Source organism: Nomascus leucogenys, chromosome 16 (assembly GCF_006542625.1).
Source record: "Nomascus leucogenys isolate Asia chromosome 16, Asia_NLE_v1, whole genome shotgun sequence".
NCBI lineage: Eukaryota > Metazoa > Chordata > Mammalia > Primates > Hylobatidae > Nomascus > Nomascus leucogenys.
This window is the reverse complement of record NC_044396.1, coordinates 26,545,629-26,565,401: the sequence shown is the minus strand read 5'-3', so window position 1 is coordinate 26,565,401 and position 19,773 is coordinate 26,545,629. Positions and strand designations below refer to the sequence as shown.

Sequence of the window (19,773 nt, the reverse complement as noted above, 5' to 3'; positions counted from 1 at the left end):
ACTGATTCTTTAGCTTAAGTTAACTAACAAAAGGCAGGCTGATTTCCAGGATCTGCAGTTATATTTAGAAAGACTGTGGCCTCAGAGGGGAACCAAAATAACCCTGAAATAGCTCCCTGCTCTCCTAAGAGGAAAGGGTTACTCTGGCAAGAGAAGGAATTTCTCAGTAAGTTGAAGCAAAGATTTAATTAAAAGACAGTGGCCTATTTTACAAGATTCCTTTGGTGAAGAGATTGGGAAAACTTAGACCAGATGAATTCCTTTCCAGGCCATACAGGCATTGGATAATGATTTAAAATGAATATGAGTCGGGCAGGCCATAACACTTGAGGTTTGTAAAATAAACCTTTCAAATGGGTGGACATAGTGCTTCGAAGTCCAGGATTCATTATAAAAACTGATAACCATTGTAGTAAACGAATTCCTAAAATAAAATACAGAATGTCTTTGTGTTAACCTGTTCCTTTAGTCTGAATGTTTTTTTTGCATTTGGTCTGTTCACAGAAGATGACCCAAGGTCATTAAGGAATTATTAACATAACTTTATCATCAGCGCAAAATGAGATTATTAATACCATGAATAATGATAACCAAAAACACAGCCTCAGACATTTTTGGTGGTAGTGGCAGTGAGCACTGTGTATCCTATTAATCTTTCTATCAAGCCCATGAGACTATCCAATTATTATCCCTGTCTCAAAGATGAGGAAAGAGATTGAGAGAGAGTAGGCATTTAGCCCAACTTCACAGAGGCTTTACAAAGCTCAGCCATGGATGGGCTTACCACCAATCAAAGGGAAACACCATGTTGTAGGAAGTATACCCACTGATGTCTTGGTTTCTATCGCAGAAGACCTAAGGTGTTAAATCAAATCAGACTAGCTCATTCCCTGGACGTTTTTCAGCTTAGAAGCTGTGTGTCTGCAGACTTAACCCAGAGTCTCCAAATCAACAACTGATGCATGCAAAGTTAAACTAAAAGCCAGCTTGAATAAGTAATAATGTAGAATAAACCAGTAAATAAATACTTTGAAATCACCTTTTCCCAGCAATGAAGTTGTGGCCAACTGCCAAAATAGGAGAAAAACTTCGTGTTTTCTGGAAAAGAAAAACAAGAGAAAACAATTTCAAAATTCTGAACTGGATTAAAACTGCGACAATTAAGAGTAAAATGATCATCTTGTTATTTACTTATTTAAGATTTGGCCAACAGTAAGCAACTGAAAAAGGATTATTTAATTAGCTTTTACTGCTTTAATACTATAATAAAAGAATGTTAAAAAGCAAAAGCTAAAACTTGCTCTTAAAATATCCAGACCTATATGTTATCCCTAATTTTATACATGTAGAAAAGTAAAAATGATGCCATTAATTGCATGTAGTAATAAATTATGTCCATACTTCGTTTTAATCATTGCCGCCTTCTAACTCATTCCCACCAAAGATAACAGTAACTAGGAGTTATCACCAGCACCGCACCTGCACACCTCAAACACAGACCCCTAGAGCCCACGTGCAATGTACATGGATTAAGCAAAAACAAAATTGGTTGCATGCCTCAAGAAGATGAAAGTCTTTTCAGCAAAAAAAAAAAAAGGTGAAACAAAACTGTATAGAGATGTGATAACTGTTATATTTAGCTATATTATTTAATGTCTTCGTCTTGAAATATGCTGTATTTTTGTTAACATGGCTTCTTATGCTTAAAAATAAAACTATCACTTATAAAGATCACTTCTCCAAGAATAAGTGCGATTTAAGTTTGAGGAATATAACCTCAAATCGAAAATTCTGTTTTTGTAGAACTGTGCATCTAAGTAGACATCTGAAAATGTGCTAAGTGGAAGTAAAAAGCATGGGTAGTTAAAGAATGAACCTAAATAATAACGAGACTGAATTTTCTCAGGAGAAATATCCACTGGGGAAAACCGGTGCCTCTTCTCCCCTCTTTTCTTTTTTGGTAAAGTTTAAAAGAGAAAAGAAAGAGATATTTCTTAGAAGAAATGAAAAGCAAAGCAACATTTGAAAGACCAAATAGTCAAGCTGACAATAAGCAAGGTGGTAATTCCTCCATGAGCTCCAATGTCAGACTCCGCAGGGGCCAGCAAGACATGAACCCCCAGACTCTTAACCCATGTGGTCTAAGAGCCGCCTGAATATGAGTACCAAGAGAAAAGTGCAGTAGAAGGCGAGAGAAGGTTCCATGCCAAGAGAGGCAGTAGAATGGTAAAGAACCCATTTGCCAAGAGTCCACATGCAATGAAGAAAGGCAATGGAAACTCTCTTGGCCTTTTACCGGGAAATCCCACATCCTGGGCTGCTAAGCATTATGGCTCAACAACACTGTGGGTGCTGGGAAATTTCCCCACCAGTCTGAAAACCTATCATTTATAAAACCAGGAGGATGCATTTCAAGCTGTAAACAATTGCATCAGAAACAAGTATTTGGGAATAGTACCTGTTCAAAAGTGGAGAAACAATTATTTTGAGAGGCTGCTAGTGGTGTCTAAAACACTGCCAAATCTGTTTAATAAACACTTATTGATAAACCTCTGTGCTATATACAAGGGGCACACAAAGGCAAAGATGACAAGGCCCAGTTCAGGAGCCCAAGTTACAAGTAAGTAGCACAATATAGAGAGAGACAAAGGATAAGAGGAGTATGAACAGGTTGTGAATACAGTACAGAAAAGAGCAGGATAGTTTGGCTCTGGAGGGCCCCATCCATGCTTGTTCTCCACAGCCCTTGTGACAAAACCCAAGCCCCTGGCATTGTGACAATCTCCCCATCACAGTGCCCAGCCTGTCCAGTGTCATCTCATCATCCTCACTGCCCTCCTGAGTCCTCCATGCCTCTGCCAGCCTATCTGTGTTAGAGGCTAACCAATATAGAAGAGTGAACAGACTAGCGGCACAGGGACCCACTGAGATGTGTGCTCCTTCAGCTGCACTCACCAGTGTAGGTGAAGACGTGGCGTGGGGAGAGAGCTGGGTTATGCAGGGTTGGGGTTTTGCTAGTGAGTATATCTAATAAAGCACCTGTTTTTAAGCTGGAAACTGTAGTGTACTTGTAAAGAGTCAGTGAATCCTGGCACCTGATAGGTGGGTCCTCCAACTTGTTCCAACCTCCTGTCCCACTGTGTCCTCAGCCAGTCACATCCTTCTCAATCCTCTCCTTCCTTTAGAGTCCAATGAGGAAATAACTATAAACACCAATGTAAAATACATGCTCTAAAACAGGGCTTTCAACCTTGGCCTTGCTGACATCTGGGGCTGGAGAATTCTTTGTTTTGAGGGGCTAGCATCTCCTGCCCTGAGTTGTAATAAACAAAAATGTCTCCAGACTTCAACAAATATCCCCTTAGGAGCGAAATCATCCCCATGTTGAAAATCACTGGTCTAAAATGAATGATGACTTATTAAAACACAATAATTTGAGCATAGTGGCTCACACCTATAATCCCAGCTACTTAGGAGGCTGAGGTGAGAGGATTGCTTGAGCCCAGGATTTTGAGGCTGTAGTGAGCTACTACACTCCAGCCTGGGCGACAGAGTGAGGGCATCTCTTCAACACAAGCACATACTCACATATTTATATCTTAACTTTCATATCATGCAGAAAAACAGTAGTGAGGATGGGGACCATTGGAAAGGGCATAGATGAGGGAGTGGGTGCATGTAAAAAACACCTGGTGTATTCTTGGCCCTGCATGAGGTCATTTATCTTATCCACTATGCACAAAACACCCTGTGCTTTTCCCTCTGCGTCACAGCTGCTCAAAACCTGGAGAGGCAATGATTTAGTGCATGGTGACAATGTTATTAAGAGCAGAACTCTTCACCATAAAATAAAAAGTATTGCTAGATATGCCTTTCCTTCACTTGCAGTAGACTGAACACCTGACTCCTTGAGAATGACCAACACAACACATTTTCATGGCAATCAACTTCATTCTGTGCCATCTTAGGACATTTCCACTGCCAACTTGTCCTGTGGTTGTTTTCATCATGATTGGCCCACATGGAGTCCTAGGCATAGCCATGATATATCTCTTTTCCTCAAACCACAGTGAATTAGGCATATTTAGCCTGCAGATTTGTAAAATGGACCTGGTTACAGCTCTGCTAGCGTCCTAAGTGAGGATGACAATGTTACGGAGTGCAGAGCAGTGTGGGGTGGTTAAATCCTGACTCAGACTACCAACCTCCCTGAGAGCATCAAATGAGACGAGGGACAGGATTCTCAGACGGAATTTGATGTTGGTCCCTTCCCCTCCCGATCCCCAAAGGGCCCGGTGGGCTCAACAATCTCTAGTAAATTCAGCACATTCAGGTCCAAAAGTATCCCCTAATGGATCTTCCTTAGCCTTGTCTATTCAAAAAGACCGGGAGGGGCTTTTTAAATACATGCGTGGATATGCAGTTCTTCCTAGTTGGCTTTTTCTGATTCCGTCCAAACACAATCACATCTCCCATGCTAGTATCTATGCAAATACTTTCTTTAAGGAGAATGTCCATGTGTCAGCCACTATTCTAGGTGGGGGTTTCGATATTGACCAGGACAAAATTCCCTGTCCTCATGGATCTCTCTAGTGGAGGTGGGGAACAAACCCGCCATCTAGCAGAAAAACTGTGACAATCACTGAAGAAAACCACAGAGGCACTGTGGGGGTAGGGACTGCCTGGGGAGTAGGCGCTGCTTTGAGCTGGGGAGTCAGGAAAGGCAGCACTGAGAAAACGTTGGTTGAGCACAGACCTGAAGGTGGGGAGGAGGCAGGTCAGAGGGGGCTGGTTCGACTGGCCCCTCCATGTGCCCACCTTGGGCACCCCTCAGAGAGCTACAGCAGGCCTGGTGCTTCCACACCCACTGCTGGGGAGCACCAGCCAGGCGTGAGCACACATGCAGACATGTGGGCAGATCCAGGAAAGGCAGCAAGATTATCAGCTGAAAATGAGGATGGAGAGGGAGGTATTTGAGGTTTGAGGAGAGGGCACAAGAAGATGATCCAGAAAAAGGGAAGAGTGAACAGAATGGCGGAACAGGGACCCACTGAGATGAAAGTGGGACCTGTGAGCACAGTGATGAGTGCTCCTTCAGCTGCACTCACCAGTGTAGGTGAAGATGTGGCGTGGGAGAAAGCTGTGTTACGCAGGGTTGGGTTTTGCCAGTGAGGATCATGAGGAAAGAGGAAGCAGCAAAGAACCTCAGGGTGGATGCAAAAGAATAATTATAACACAAGATCATGGAATCTAAGCTAGGTAAGTAGGAAAGGAGAACTGGAGGGGGTGACAGACAATGAAAATTAGTAGGATCACTGGATGGTGAGTACTGGTGGGCCACGAATGGTTGGAGTTAAGGTACAGGGGATAGAAGACAGAAGGTGGTGATCGGAGGATGGAATGGTTGGGGAGACAGTGGATTAGACACTTGCTACTTAAAGTATGGCCCCAGACCAGCAGTTTCTGCAGTATCTGGGGACTTGTTAAAAATGGCAGAATCTCAGACCCTACCTCAGATCTACTGAATCAGACTCTGCATTCTAATAAGACCCCCAGGTGATTCACACTAAATTCGGGGAAAAACAGCCTTAAACCACTGTCACATCTGCACCATGCTGGCTCAATTTGCAGGCAACCAGAAGCCACAGACACCCTATAAAAAAGGGCGAGTGAATAGCACTCTGAGGTTAGGAAATTCCCTGGGGCTCTGTTTCCCCTTCAAACAGCTCCACTTTAAGTCGCTCATTTTGGTTTCTTGGGTTTCTATCCAGCTGCCTCATGCTCTTGTTCTGCCAGGCCTTGCGGTCTTATGATATGGTTAGCAGGCTTAAAATTCAATTTCCCAAAGAACGCTGCCCCTCCAAATATTGGTTAGCCTTCCCTCCCTGTCTGTGGGCAAAGAGCATCTCCTTACTTCCTGCAACCAGGTACCTATCTCCACTCTCATTTGCCGGAGAGAAGGCAACCAGATACTTAGTGTCCTCAATTCAGCCTGTGTAATTCCATGTGCCCATACAGATCTATTCCAAGACCCTAATGCAAAATGTAGAGTATTGCCATTTGTGGCTTTTTAGAAGTTTAGCTTTCTGCTATATAATAGTCAGGGTTTTGTATCTTCTGGTATGAGTAGACTGACTTGCCTCTTTATAATCTTATAAAAAAGAGAAAACAGTTGTATATGACATTAGAGTGAAAGATGAGGTTGAGTCTAGTTAATGGAGGCTTTGCCTCCTTAAAAGCTTTATTCATAATAAAACGAGTGTGACATTTTCATGAACCCAGACACAACCTCCTGTACAAACACCTGCATGTGAAATAATTAAGAATCTCTAGCTTCTTTAAAGACAAATGATTTCAGATGCTGTCGCGTATGAGTTTTACTATGATTACTAATAATCATCAAGTACTATTTGCAGACACCATGCTATACATTCCATACATCCTCATCTTATTTAATGCTCACAAGGATTCATACTATTGTTATGCTGGTCCTACAGAGGAGGAAACTGAGGCCTAGAAATGTGAAATGACACAGCCAGTGAGTCATTGACACAGCCAGTGAGCTGGTGGCACCAAGTTTCAAACCGAAGTGCACCTGATTCCACAGTGGCTCCCCACGCACATACACAGGATAACACACAGCTGAAGCCCAACAGCGTGGCACACACAGATCCCTCTGCATTCCCGCATCTCTGAGCATACACATAGTCACTACTAAATATTATGTGTGCCTACTTGAATTGAGAAGGTGTAAACAAGGGTCTCTAATCTCACTATTGGTAAATATCTGATACAGAGGCCCTTGCTTAGATGTGAACGTTTTCTAGATCTGTGATAATTCTTGTAGCTCTTGCTAAGTTACAATAATCAATGAAATGAGCCATCCTGGCATCACTCTGCTAACCTGTGACACAGTTGCAACAAACTGGCTCATCACTACAGGTACCTGAACACAATCTCTGTTCGTTGGTGACCTGGCCTCCAGGAACAGAACCTGTTCTGCTTTCAAGAGAAAATGCCAGCAATGACCTCTTATCTGATCCTTTCCCACACCAAGGCAGATCAAGTCCTCAGGTCAGTTCAGCAAATGCAAATGTGTACAGAAGAAATAGAAGCAAATCCAAAGCTTCCCATGTGAATTATCACAAGGCTTTGGAGATACCAGTTGCCTTCTCGGCATCACCTAACAGCCCATGATTCAGAGATAACAATGTCCAGCTCTGCCTCCTTTGCTTCCCAAGGATGGTGTGAGGGTGACTAGATGGGCCTGCAGTCCTTGGGTAGGAGGAGCTGAGGTTAATTTAATAAGCCTATGTACACACACAGTGCTGAGATGCACAAAGTCAAGCCAAGGCACCTGCACATGGTGATTAGGGTTAGGCATTCAGGGCTGATAAAATATTTCTTTTTAAGTCAGTGAGGCCAAAACAAAGCAAACAACAACATTAAAAGTAGCCTCAGAAACTGACCTTCCCATTTCCAACCCCTATCTGAAAAATAGAAAGAGAAATCTCTTGCTTTTATGTAAAAATTATAGGGCAACTTCTCTGGTTTCTCAGATTTTGAAAGGAAGACAAGCTGTAAGAAAACAAATATCCTAGGGCCCATGCTAAGTACATACTTTTTAAAAACTTTAATGTGTTCTATATCTGGATGAACATTTATTACTCAATATTTATTACTGCCTCAATATTTATTACTGTCTCTATACATATTTCTCTGTCTTAGGTTGTCAAGTCTGATAAGGCAAAGACCAAATATACTTAGTTCTTTTGTAAAGCATAGGAAGCTGTTATGCATAATTAGGCACTTAAAGAGTTTTTGATGAAGATGATTATGAAGAATGAGAATGGTTAATACCATGGTAGGCATGTTTCATGAAAACTTCCTGTCTTTTCTAAAATGTCAGCTGACTGCACGTTCATAGAATCGTAGAGTTAATGGAAGCTTGGGCTTAGAAATCATGCAGAGCTTGCCAAACAGTGTGTGATCTGCAGACCAGCAGCACTGGCACCATCCAGGAGCTCACTAGAAAGGCAAACCCTGGGCCTCGCTCCAGACCTACTGAGTCAGAATCTGCACATTTAACAGGATGTACTTTAAAGTCTAAGAGGCACCAACTAGAGAACCATCAAGTTCAACTGCTTCATTTTACAGCTGAGAAAGTTTGGGACCCAGACAGGCTAAGTGATTTGTAAGCCCTTCCATATCCTGACCTGGGATTTGTTGCTCTCTATTCCAACCTTCTACAGCCTCTTCTACTTCAGGAGTACTCCTTGCATTTCTCTTCTGTGGGCCTACAGGAACAAAACTGTAAATAAATAACAACCCACAGATAGCAGGGAACACCACAATAATGGTAATATTTGTTTGCCTCAGTCTTTTTTCTTTTCCTCACTCACATTTGAATACCAATTGTCACTCTCCTAACATATGGTGACTTTTATGGAAAAAACATTAATTTCTTCAGGTGTAAAGAGATTGGCTGTACTTTGGTTCACAATTAAGTTTTTTTTTTCACATTTAGAAATCTGAAAGGAATTTGTTGGATATGAAAGAAAAATGCTGTCTTGAAGAAGATATGCCTTAAAAAAAGCAGAGATTAATCAAATCGATAACGCAAGATGTGGAGTAAAGGTTTGAAAATAATATGAAAATTTTGCTGAAAGCAAAATGTTTAGATTGGTTAGAGACAAGGACAGACTGACCTGTGTTCCATCACTTCCTAAATAAACCTTGGGAGAGACCACCCTATCAAAGAGAGCCAGAAGGGAACAGGCTTACTTAAAAGCACTCTCCTCTCCCTCAAGGCATGGCCTTCATAAGAGAACATCATCTCATCATTTGGGATCAAATCCATGTAAATGAAATAGATCAATAAAAATCCATGAACCCAAAAATATTATTTCCGACAAGGCCACTGTTGTAAATGTACTCAGCAAATGTCTTGATGTACAGAAGTAGGAAAATACATAGAAGGTGTCTGCTAGTTTATCTCCTTCAGTGCCAGAGTTTCTGGGTTTGAAGTACTTAGTTGCATGTGACTTTTCATATACTTGTTTATTGAGGTAAGTGGGCTTAAACTTTTAATCTGTTTAGTAAAATCAACTGTAAAAGTATTAAAACCTATTACTAAAGATATTTTGTAGACAAATATCTAAAAAGAATTGAGGTCAATCAATTTCATTGTAATTTGAAGGTTTTTCTTCTCTATCCCTTAGTTAAGTAGGGATAAGAACTAAGGCCTTCTTTACCAGGGCAAAATACCTTCCTAACATACTATAAGTCATGAACAGATGTACTTTGGAAATGAGAAGATTTGAGTTTAGCACACAGACTGAATCTGAAAAATCATCTAAGGTTGGAAACAAGTTCTCCAAAGAGACACATCTATGTTTCTTTGGAAAAGAGACATGTTTTCTTTGGAGAAAACACACATTAACAAGGATCTCAAAGGCAGGCAATCCTTTATCCTTGCTTATTATTCCTTTATGCTTCCTTATTTTCCCTAAATTCCTTCTTAGGCTCCTGACTCCATACACTAAGGGACGGGCTATTTAGGTGACATTGTAGGTAAAGAATAAAAAGAGCAATTGACAAAAAAAAATTGTCCAGTGCAGAGATGCTGCTACTTACCGGCTGTTTACATGATGAGGTAAATACTATTATTATTCCCATTTACACATGAGGAAACTGAAGCATTCAGAGATAACCTATTTGCTCAAGGTTACACAGTAGTATGACAGAGTGAGGCAGAAACTAAAAACGCACGGTCTGCTTCCAGAGTACAGGTGCTTTATTCAATATTTATTTCATTCTTCATCCCTTCACCCACTTCCTTATCTTCCATCTTGCCTACAAATGCTAGAGTTCCACCTACAGTGGAATTATAAGCTAAGAAGTCACTGATCTCCTGGTCTGGTGATATCCTTGCCAGGACTCAACCTTCGCAGGCCTCCCCTTCCAGCAACAATAACATAGATTAGCAACCAGAGGTCGGACAGGAAGAGTCTACAGATTCCATCCCAAGCAGCCTTTCCACTCCTTGATTTCCCCCCCTTACTTCCTATCAGCTCAAACACTAATTTCTGCACTAATATGGGAGCCAAACAAGAAGCCACTTCTTCAGGAATCACATGCCCAGCCTGGAAGGTCATCCCAACACCACTCACGCAAACAAGGCAGCCTCCAGTCATCTACTCCTCAATCGGAAAAAAACAAAAACAAAAACACTTCTGATTGTAATATAATTTGCAGGACTATTATCCTCAGACAATATTGAATTACTTAGGAGTTCAACATCAAACATAATCATTTCACTTCTGGATGTCTACTCTGTAACGAGAATGTGCTAGGCACTACAAAGGCGATCAACAGGAATAACTTATTAACCCTTCCCTCATGGCAAATTCCCCTTCTGTGAAATTCTTTACTTCCATTTCCTATTTGGTCAAGTATTTCAGACTGAGCATATGAGACTCGGGAGAGACACTCAGAGTTGGGCCCCTTAAGAGAAAGACCAATAGGGGTGGAGGGGCCTTGAATTGTAGAACTGAAAATACTTCAGTAGAAAGCCAGACACAGAAGAAATACTTATTATTATTATGCGTATCACATGCCATGAAGCAAAATCAATTTATTTCATTTATTAATTTGAGACAGGGTCTCGCTCTGTTGCTCAGGCTGGAGTACAGTGGCACGATCATGGCTCACTACAGGCTCAACCTCCCAGATTCAAGTGATTCTCCCACCTCGGCCTGAGTAGCTGGGACTACAGGCACATACCACCATGCCGGGATAATTTTTAAAATTTTTTGTTGAGTTTTGCCATCTTGCCCAGGCTGGTCTCAAACTCCTGGGCTCAAGTGATCCTCCCATCAAGGCCTCCCAGAGGGCTGGGATATGAGCCATATCATACAGGCATGAGCCGCTGCACCTGGCACAAAATCAATTTATAAGCACCTCATTGAATCTCCACAAAACTACTAGAAAGTCTTTAGAAAGAAATGTTAAAGCAATTGTAATGATGAGCCTCTGTTCTTTTTCCTGAGAAGCTAGATGCCTGGATTTTTATATATCTCAAAATGTTTAAATATATACTGCTAATGTAAATTTAAAAAGAATAATCTACTGCCCAGCACTAAGTGAGCAAACAAAATATGCTTGAGGATCAGGTCTGAGGGCCATTTGGAATATGGCTTCTCCCAGGTGGGAGTAGGATGGGATTTTGATAGGAAAAGTCTTCAATTTCAGTCCCACAGCTATGACTCTGTGACCTAGGAAAAGTGCTTAAAACTTCTGAGGTGAGTGTCCTGCTGCGGAAAGATACTTGGATACCAATAGCCATGCAGATAGGCCAAAGAGTATAGTCACTAAGAAAGGATGCAGGCTTTGGGACCAGACTGTCCAGTCCAAATGTGGCCTCACTACTCATCAGGGCAAATCATTCCACCTCCCCGCATCTCAGTGTGTTCTTCTTTACGATAATGCTGACCTCACAGGGTGTTTAGCAGTTAACAAATATTATCTATTTTTTAACATATATGATTGATAAAACAGAATCCCTTGCCTTCCTTCCCAATCCCCAAGCAAATAAAAAAAAAATAGACTTTAGAAGAGGCAACTTCGTACTAACATCTTTCTGAACTTGGATATGCAAAGTTCTTTATATATGATATAGCATTGTGTTTTCAAATTGATGTAGCTACAAGAAATTTTTAAAAGTTATTTTATTTTTTAAATTAAATTTTAAAATTTTAGATAGTTATAGATTCACAAGCAGTTACTTATAATAAAGAGGGATCTCATGTACCCTCTGCTCAGTTTCTCTCACTGGTAACTTCTTGCAACACTATAGTACAACATTACAACTAAGGTATACACACTGACAGAGGGAAGATACAGACATTTCCATCGCCAAGTATTACTCATGTTGCCCTTCTGTAGCCCCACCCACTTCCCTCCTGCCCCTACCACATCCTTAACTCCTAGCAATCGTGAATCTCATCTCTATTTGTACGATTTTATCATTTAAAGAATGTTATATAAAAGGAGTCATGTTACATGTAGCTATTTGGGATTGGGCTTATTCACACAGCATGGCTCTCTGGAGATTCACACTAGCTGCTGCATGTATCAATAGCTCCTTTGTTTTATTGTGGAGTAGTATTCCATGATATGGATGAACCAGTTTGTTTAGCCACTCATCCATTAAAGGACATTTGGGTTATTTCCAGTTTTGACTATTACAAATAAGGTTGCTATAAGCATTAATACACAGGTTTTTGTGAGAGTGTGACTTTATTTCTCTGGGATTAAATGCTGAGGAGTGAAATTGCTGTATCTCAAAATCCTTGGCCAGGTACGGTGGCTCACGCCTGTAATCCCAACACTTTGGGAGACCGAGGCAGGCAGATCACCTGAGGTCAGGAGTTCAAGACTAGCCCGGCCAACACAGCAAAACCCCATCTCTACTAAAAACACAAAAATCAGCCAGGCATGGTGGCACACGCCTGTAGTCCCAGCTACTCGGGAGGCTGAGGCATGAGAATTAGTTGAACCTAGCAGGCAGAGGTTGCAGTGAGCCGAGACTGTGCCACTGTGCTCCAGCCTGGGCAACAGAGTGAGACACTGTCTCAAAAAAAAAAAGAAAAGAAAAGAAAAGAAAATCCTGAAATTAATTACCTCTGCAAAATCTCTTTTACCGTGTTAAAAAAGAAAAAGAAAAAAAGAACCTGATTCACTAGTTCTGGGAATCAAGACGTGAACATCATTGGTGGGGAGCCATTATTCCGCCTACTACACTCAACTCCTTGTATCTGTAGGTTTCAGTCTTCTGTTAAATGTGGCAAGCCTTCAGCTATGACTGCTCAAGTACTTTTCCAGCCCCTCCCTCTTCCTATGCTTCTTATGGGTCTCTAATGACACAAATGGTAAATGTCAAGTGTAGTTCCACAGGTCCTTGAGGCTCTATATTCTATTTTCTCTCTAGTGTTGAGACAGAATAATTTTGATGGTTCTCTCTTTACTGATTCTTTCCCGTCCCCTGCATTCTGTTGTCCAGCCCATTCACTGAGATTTTTATTTAGGTTACTGTATTTTTCTGTTCTAAGATGCCCACTAGGTTCTTCATTATATTTTTTATTTATTTCCTGAGGTTTCTATTTTTTCATTTGCATCCAGCATGTTCAGAATTCCTCAATGATGCATTTTTATGATGGCTGTTTTAAAATCCTTAGCAGACAGTTCTAACATCCCTGTCATTTTGGTGCTGGCCTCTGTTGACTGCTTTTTTTTTCTTCATTCAGTGTGAGATCTTCCTGGTTTTTGGTATCACATGTGATTTTTTTTATCATTGAAACCTGGACATTTTGGGTATTATATTATGAGACTCTGGATCTTACTTAAACTTTCTATTTTAGTTACGTTCCTCTGTTACCACTCCAAGAAGGGAATGGGGAGACTGTGTTATTATTGCTGGTTCAGCCTGATTACTGGGGTAGAATCAGGTTCCCTACTACACCTCCCCTGATACCTGAGGGGGATGCATTCTTACTGCTAGTGAGGAGTGGGAGTTTTGGCTCTCCATCGGGCCTCCGACAACACTTTTTGGCTGGGAGAAACAGTGTTTCTACTTCCCACATGATGTCCACTAACACCACCCCAGTTGGAGAGGAAAAGGGCTCCTCATTACTGTTAGGAGTTGGGGAGAGTAGAAACCCAGGTTCCGCATGTGGTTTCTACTTACATGGGGTTGGGGTGGAGGCTCTTGTTACTACGCAGCAGAAATGAAAGCCTTGGCTCCCTACTCAGTTTTCTGTGACACTACCCAGTGGCAAGGGCTGGGGTGCCTTGGGACACCCCAGCTCTCAATTTAGAGCTGGCAAGGGTGGAAGTTTAGGCTTCCCTATCAGCTTTTGCCGGTAGGGTGAGGCCACATTTTTTTTTCTGTGGGACTTGGCTAGAGTACAACAGTTATTCTCTAAAAGTTTTCCATTTTGCTAGGCTCTACCTTTTCTGATCCTCTGGCTTCAGAAAACAGATTTTCATCTTTTACTTATTTGTTTTTGTATGTGCCTGTTGGTGTTTTCCACTTGCTGCCTTCTTCATCAGGAATATATGGGATCTCAGTCAGGTGTGGTGGCTCACATCTATAATCCCAGCAATTCGGGAGGTCGAGGTGGGTAGATCACTTGAGGTCAGGAGTTCAAGATCAGCCTGGCCAACATGGTGAAACCCCATCTCTACTAAAAATATAAAAATTAGCCAGGCATGGTGGTGCATGCCTGTAATCCCAGCTACTTGGGAGGCTGAGGCAGGAGAATCATTTGAACCCGGGAGGTGGAGGTTGTAGTGAGCCAAGATGGCGCCACTGCACTCCAGCATGGGCAACAAAGTGAGACTCCATCTTAGAAAAAAAAAAAAAAGGGAATATGTGAGCTCTGGGAAATATGATGTAAAAAGAAGAAAAGCCAGGTAACTCACTATTGTGTGTTGCTTGGGTTTTGAGGTCTATAGATATTCTGCCATCTCTCCTCTACCTTTCAGAGTCTTCTTTTTTTTTTTTTTTTTTTTTTTGAGACGGAGTCTTGCTCTGTTGCCGAGGCTGGAGTGCAGTGGCACAATCTTGGCTCACTGCAAGCTCCGCCTCCCAGGTTCATGCCATTCTCCTGCCTCAGCCTCCCGAGTAGCTGGGACTACAGGCGTGCGCCACCTTGCCCAGCTAATTTTTTGTATTTTTAGTAGAGACAGGGTTTCACCGTGTTCGCCAGGATGGTCTCGATCTCCTGACTCTGTGATCCGCCCGCCTCGGCATCCCAAAGTGCTGGGATTACAGGCATGAGCCACCGCGCCCAGCCCAGAGTCTTCTTACGTTTGTTTTACGTACAATGTCTGGGAATTTTAGTTGTACTTAGTGGGAAGAACAGGGAAAAGTATGTCTACTCCATGTTCCTGGAAATAGAACAAATTTTTCATTTCATTTTGAGGTTAAAAATTAGAAACCTCTTTAAGTAAGGACATTGCATTTGCTATACTGAAAAGGCTACATCCAATAGTAGCAAAAGTTTACATAAAATCAATTTAAAATACTTTCAAAATACCTTAAGAAAAACTTCAAAACCATGTATTTAACCCTTAAGAAAATCAATTTTAAAATAATATATTTTAAAGTTCTCAAAAAGTACCCAAATGATGTTAGTTAACTTTTTGTTTCAAGATATTTCAAGAAAATGAAAGGAAGGGGCTTTTTCTGTGTGGGGGCAATTTTGCAATTATTACCCTTAATACGAGAGGTTTTTAGTTTTCTTCCTACTTTGGTAATTATTTGAAGGCTTCTTTCTTTCCAAAGTTGTCTATAAGAAGTGGCTACACAGGTCTTATGTAAGATTATATTTATATTATCTCAAAAATTTTCTCCCCAATGGCTTTTTATGGGATTTAAGAGAACTGGATGTACATTATGAGTGTCAGTCACTATATTAGAGCAGACAAGTGCCAAAAATTACATCTATTTTCCTTTAACCAACCTTCATTATAAGTAAAATGTACAGAGTGGCAAAAACACAGTGAAAAGTAATGGAAATCTATGTGAAATACATTAAGATGAAGTCCGTTTTCTTTTTTTACAGTTCAACATGAAAGGTTACTGTTAAGAAATTTGAGAGAAAATACCAGAGTCAAATAAGATACAATAAATGGCAAGAAATGTATAAATACAAATACTCTTCAAATTGATGAAGGCACTTTAAAACAGTCTAGGAGTAGCTCTGAATTAAGATGGTTGTTGGGCCTTTACTTGGAATAGTTCTTAGAAAAATCAGGGCTCTGATTTTATGCTCCATGTGCCAATTAGAAGCAAATGGGAATTCCTCCGGCTAGACTCTAAATTCATCACATTATTGCTTCATATAGCCATTTTCTCTTCCTTCGTTGAACAGAAGGAAACTGCATGGTACAGTAGTCAGTGAAATGTAAAATAAGGATTAACAAGCCATTCTGGAGATTTAGCAAAATGAAGCTTCATCAACCAGCTTGACTCACAGCCAATCCAGCAAAAAGCACCCTAGAAAGAAAACTAAACAGTGAAGTGACAAGTAGCACAAAAACTTAAGCAACTCAGGCATTAAAATCATGAAAAGGTGCATTGTGTTCTGTGATCAACCAAGCCCATTACTAGAATAACAAGAATCCATCCTGTACTCAATATGCAAGTCCAAAACAGCCCACTGGCCTACCGTGAAATCTGCTTAGGAAAGAAAATAGTACATTACCCTACCTATCTTCACAGAAGTAAATTTACCAAAAGAGAGGAATAGAGCAATATATAGGATTTTGTGAGGCCTTATTTTCCCTTTATGTGAAAAGGACACATGACACATCCTTACAGAGCTGAGGCATAGCAAAGGCTGTACCATCTCCAGGTGCCTGAGACCTAGAAATAATGTTGAATAAATTTGAGTTTTGTTTGGTCAGAGTAAGTCTTTCGTATGCAAAACTGAATTGTTAATACAGTCAGGTAAACCTAAGTACACAGTCAATATTTGAAGTCTTTGAATGCTTAACATTATAGCATGCATTTTGGTCAATTATGTTTTTTTGGTTTAGGATCTTTTTCATACCCAATTCTAATTCTTCTAGCAAGTAGTTACACTTTTAATCTGGCTTGTTTTTACAGGCTATTTCATAATAGAATTTTGTCTTATTTAATAATGAATATTTACTCTAAATCAGAATTTATTACTGGGAGTACTGTAAAAAGAAGTCATCTATCTAGTTCATTTTTTCATCTTCAGACAGGAATACATTAAAGTAGTTCAGGGCAAACATGAGTAGTTCTTACTCTCACTGTTAGGGAAGAAAGCAAGAAATGTGTGTGTGTGTGTGTGGTGTGTGTGTGCGTGTGTGTGTGTGTGTGCATAAAAGGATGCAATAACAGGACATAAAAGAAAAAATATTTGAAACATATAGAAGTGGAATAGGCTCTGGAATATATAAAAATGCCTAGGTATTGATAAGAAAAACATAAACAGCCCAAACAAAAAATAGGCAAAAGATACAAACAAGTATCTCTCATGAAGAAAAGCACAAATTGTTCATAATTGTAGGAAAAGATGTTCCACCTCATTGGCAGTCAGGGAAATGCAAATTGAGGCCCATAATAAGATATTATTTCACATCTACTAGACAAGCAAATTAAAAAATATAACATTAGGTTATGGTGTGGAGGAGGTGCATTGGGGTACTCTCATGTACTGCTTGTGAGAAAGTAAACTGATATAACCACATTGAAAAAAGTTTCTCATTGCCTTTTAAAACGTAATGTCCATGACTGACGATAAGTACTTCTATTCTAAGGTATATACCTGAGAGCAGGGGTCAGTTTGCTGACCCCTACTCCATGGCCCCCAAGCTAAGAATTACTTTTACGGTTTTTTTTCTTTTTTTTTTTTTTGAGACGGAGTCTCGCTGTCACCCAGGTCAGAGTGCAGTGGCGCGATCTCGGCACACTGCAGGCTCCGCCTCCCAGGTTCACGCCATTCTCCTGCCTCAGCCTCCCGAGTAGCTGGGACTACAGGCCCGCCACCTCGCCCGGCTAATTTTTTGTATTTTTAGTAGACATGGAGTTTCACCGTGTTAACCAGGATGGTCTTGATCTCCTGACCTCGTGATCCACCCACCTCGGCCTCCCAAAGTGCTGGGATTATAGGCGTGAGCCACCGCGCCCGGCCTACATTTTTAAAGAGTTGTAGAAGTGGCCAGGCATGGTGGCTCATGCCTGTAATCCCAGCACTTTGGGAGGCCAAGGCGGGCGGATCCCGAGGTCAGGACATCGAGACCAGCCTGACCAACATGGTGAAACCCTGTCTCTACTAAAAGTACAAAAATTAGCTGGGCTTGGTGGCATGTGCCTGTAATCCCAGCTATTCTGGAGGCTGAGGCAGGAGAACCGCTTGAATCCAGGAGGTGGAGGTTGCAGTGAGCCGAGATCACATCATTGCACTTTAGCCTGGGCAACAGAACGAGACTCTGTCTCAAAAAAAAAAAGAATTTTAGAAGCATGAGCAGCAACAGTGACTATATGTGCCCTTGTCACGCCTAAAATATTTAGTACCTCACCATTTACAGAAAATGTTTGCTGACTCATTTTAAAGAAACTCTTGCATATTCTTTGCATTGTGTTAATAATAGAACAGAATGATAAAACCCAAATGTCTATCAACAGGAGAGTGGATAAGTCAATTGTGGAATATTCATACAATGAAACTGTATTCAGCAATGAAAATGAACCAAGCTAGATGCAACATACTGTAATCTCAATAAGAACTGAGTAAAAGAAGCAAGTTACAGGGCACACTGAGTAGGACTCGACTTGCACAAAGTTACAGAACAAGCCCAGCTAATGTTTCGGGGATAAGTGCATGCATGTGGCTCTGTGGCTGCAGGAGGACAAACCCTCAGCTGCAAGGCTACCCTGCAGTCAGTCACCTGGGCTGGCCAGGCACCCCGCGCTGGGGCCAGAGACCCAAATAAGCCATTTTGTATGTTGTCCACTATGATTTAAAGAATTTTGACAGTTTTAGGAAAGGGAAGACATCTGAGGTGTCATTGGGCCCCTCCTAAATACATATCAAAGATCAGTGGGGGAAAAATACTGATTTAAAGCTTAAGATTTCTCAGAACCAACATTTACTCTAATTTTAAAATACATCTGTACTGCCTAATTACCTCATTTTTTTTTTCCAAAAATAACTCCTTAATATCTATTATCTCAAGAGAGCTTTGGGTCTGGGTGTGCTTCTTTAATTATGTATTATTTACCTCCCAACTCCTTCCTAAAAGGATTTGAAGCAGCCTGAGTAATTTACATGTTTATGAAAAAAATGTACTAGACACAAGTGGAACATTGTGCTTCAACAGTAGTTCATTAGAGTTACAACTGGTTATCAATGCTATTTTTATGATCTTTAATCCCCCAAAGTCCATTACCCTTCAAAAGAATAGTTCCTGGCACTAAAATAAGCATTCCGTAATCATTATTAACTGCGGATTTTTTTCACCTCTCTTATTTTTTTCTCTACTGCATTTAACACCATAACGTGTTTATCCTTGTTATAGTTAGGGGGCTAGGGTTAGGGCTAGGGTTAGGACAAATTGCAAAATGACTATAATACAAATAGCAAAATGACTATAATACAAATAGCAAAATGACTATAATACAAAATAGACAAATAGCAAAATGACTATAATATCTTTTGGTGTAATCAGAGAGAGCTGGGTAAGGAGATCTAGAAAATAGTGGGAAAGTACTAAGTCACAAAAAAAGAGCCCAAATAAATCTGCCTTGCCTATTGAATACTAACAAACAAATATTTGAACAGACAAGCAAACTAACCCCATCACCCACCTTCAGAAAAGAAGCTAGCTTAACATGCCAGTGGAAAGATATAGAAATGCTAAACTCTAACAAGAGCAAAGGAAAGTTGTTATGGAAAATATCAAAGTGAAAGGATTTAGATAAATTGAAGAGGTTCATTTATCATCCTTAAGGAAAAAAGGTAAATCAGCAAAGGACAGTTTCTTTCTTGTCAATAATAGCTGATCTATTTGTTTTTAGCTTTTTGAGAAAGCATTGTACCACATTCTTATTGTTCACCGCTGTAATTCAATATGCTACATGATTTTTACAAGTGGAGATTTATCACAATTATGTTAAGAACTGTGAAAGATCTGAGACTGCACCCAACTTACAGGTTAACAAGTTGGCCTGCACAT

General features: G+C 40.6%; 1 protein-coding gene across 3 annotated transcripts in view; it reads right to left on the bottom strand.

Moving 5' to 3' along the window:
• Positions 1–19,773, bottom strand: part of PAG1 (phosphoprotein membrane anchor with glycosphingolipid microdomains 1) — a 144,341-nt gene that overhangs the window by 101,628 nt on the left and 22,940 nt on the right. For all 3 annotated transcript variants that reach the window (XM_003269486.4, XM_030795539.1, XM_030795538.1), the window contains exon 2: positions 1,040–1,098. The gene's annotated coding sequence lies outside the window, so the exon portion shown is untranslated. The remainder of the gene's footprint in view (positions 1–1,039; positions 1,099–19,773) is intronic.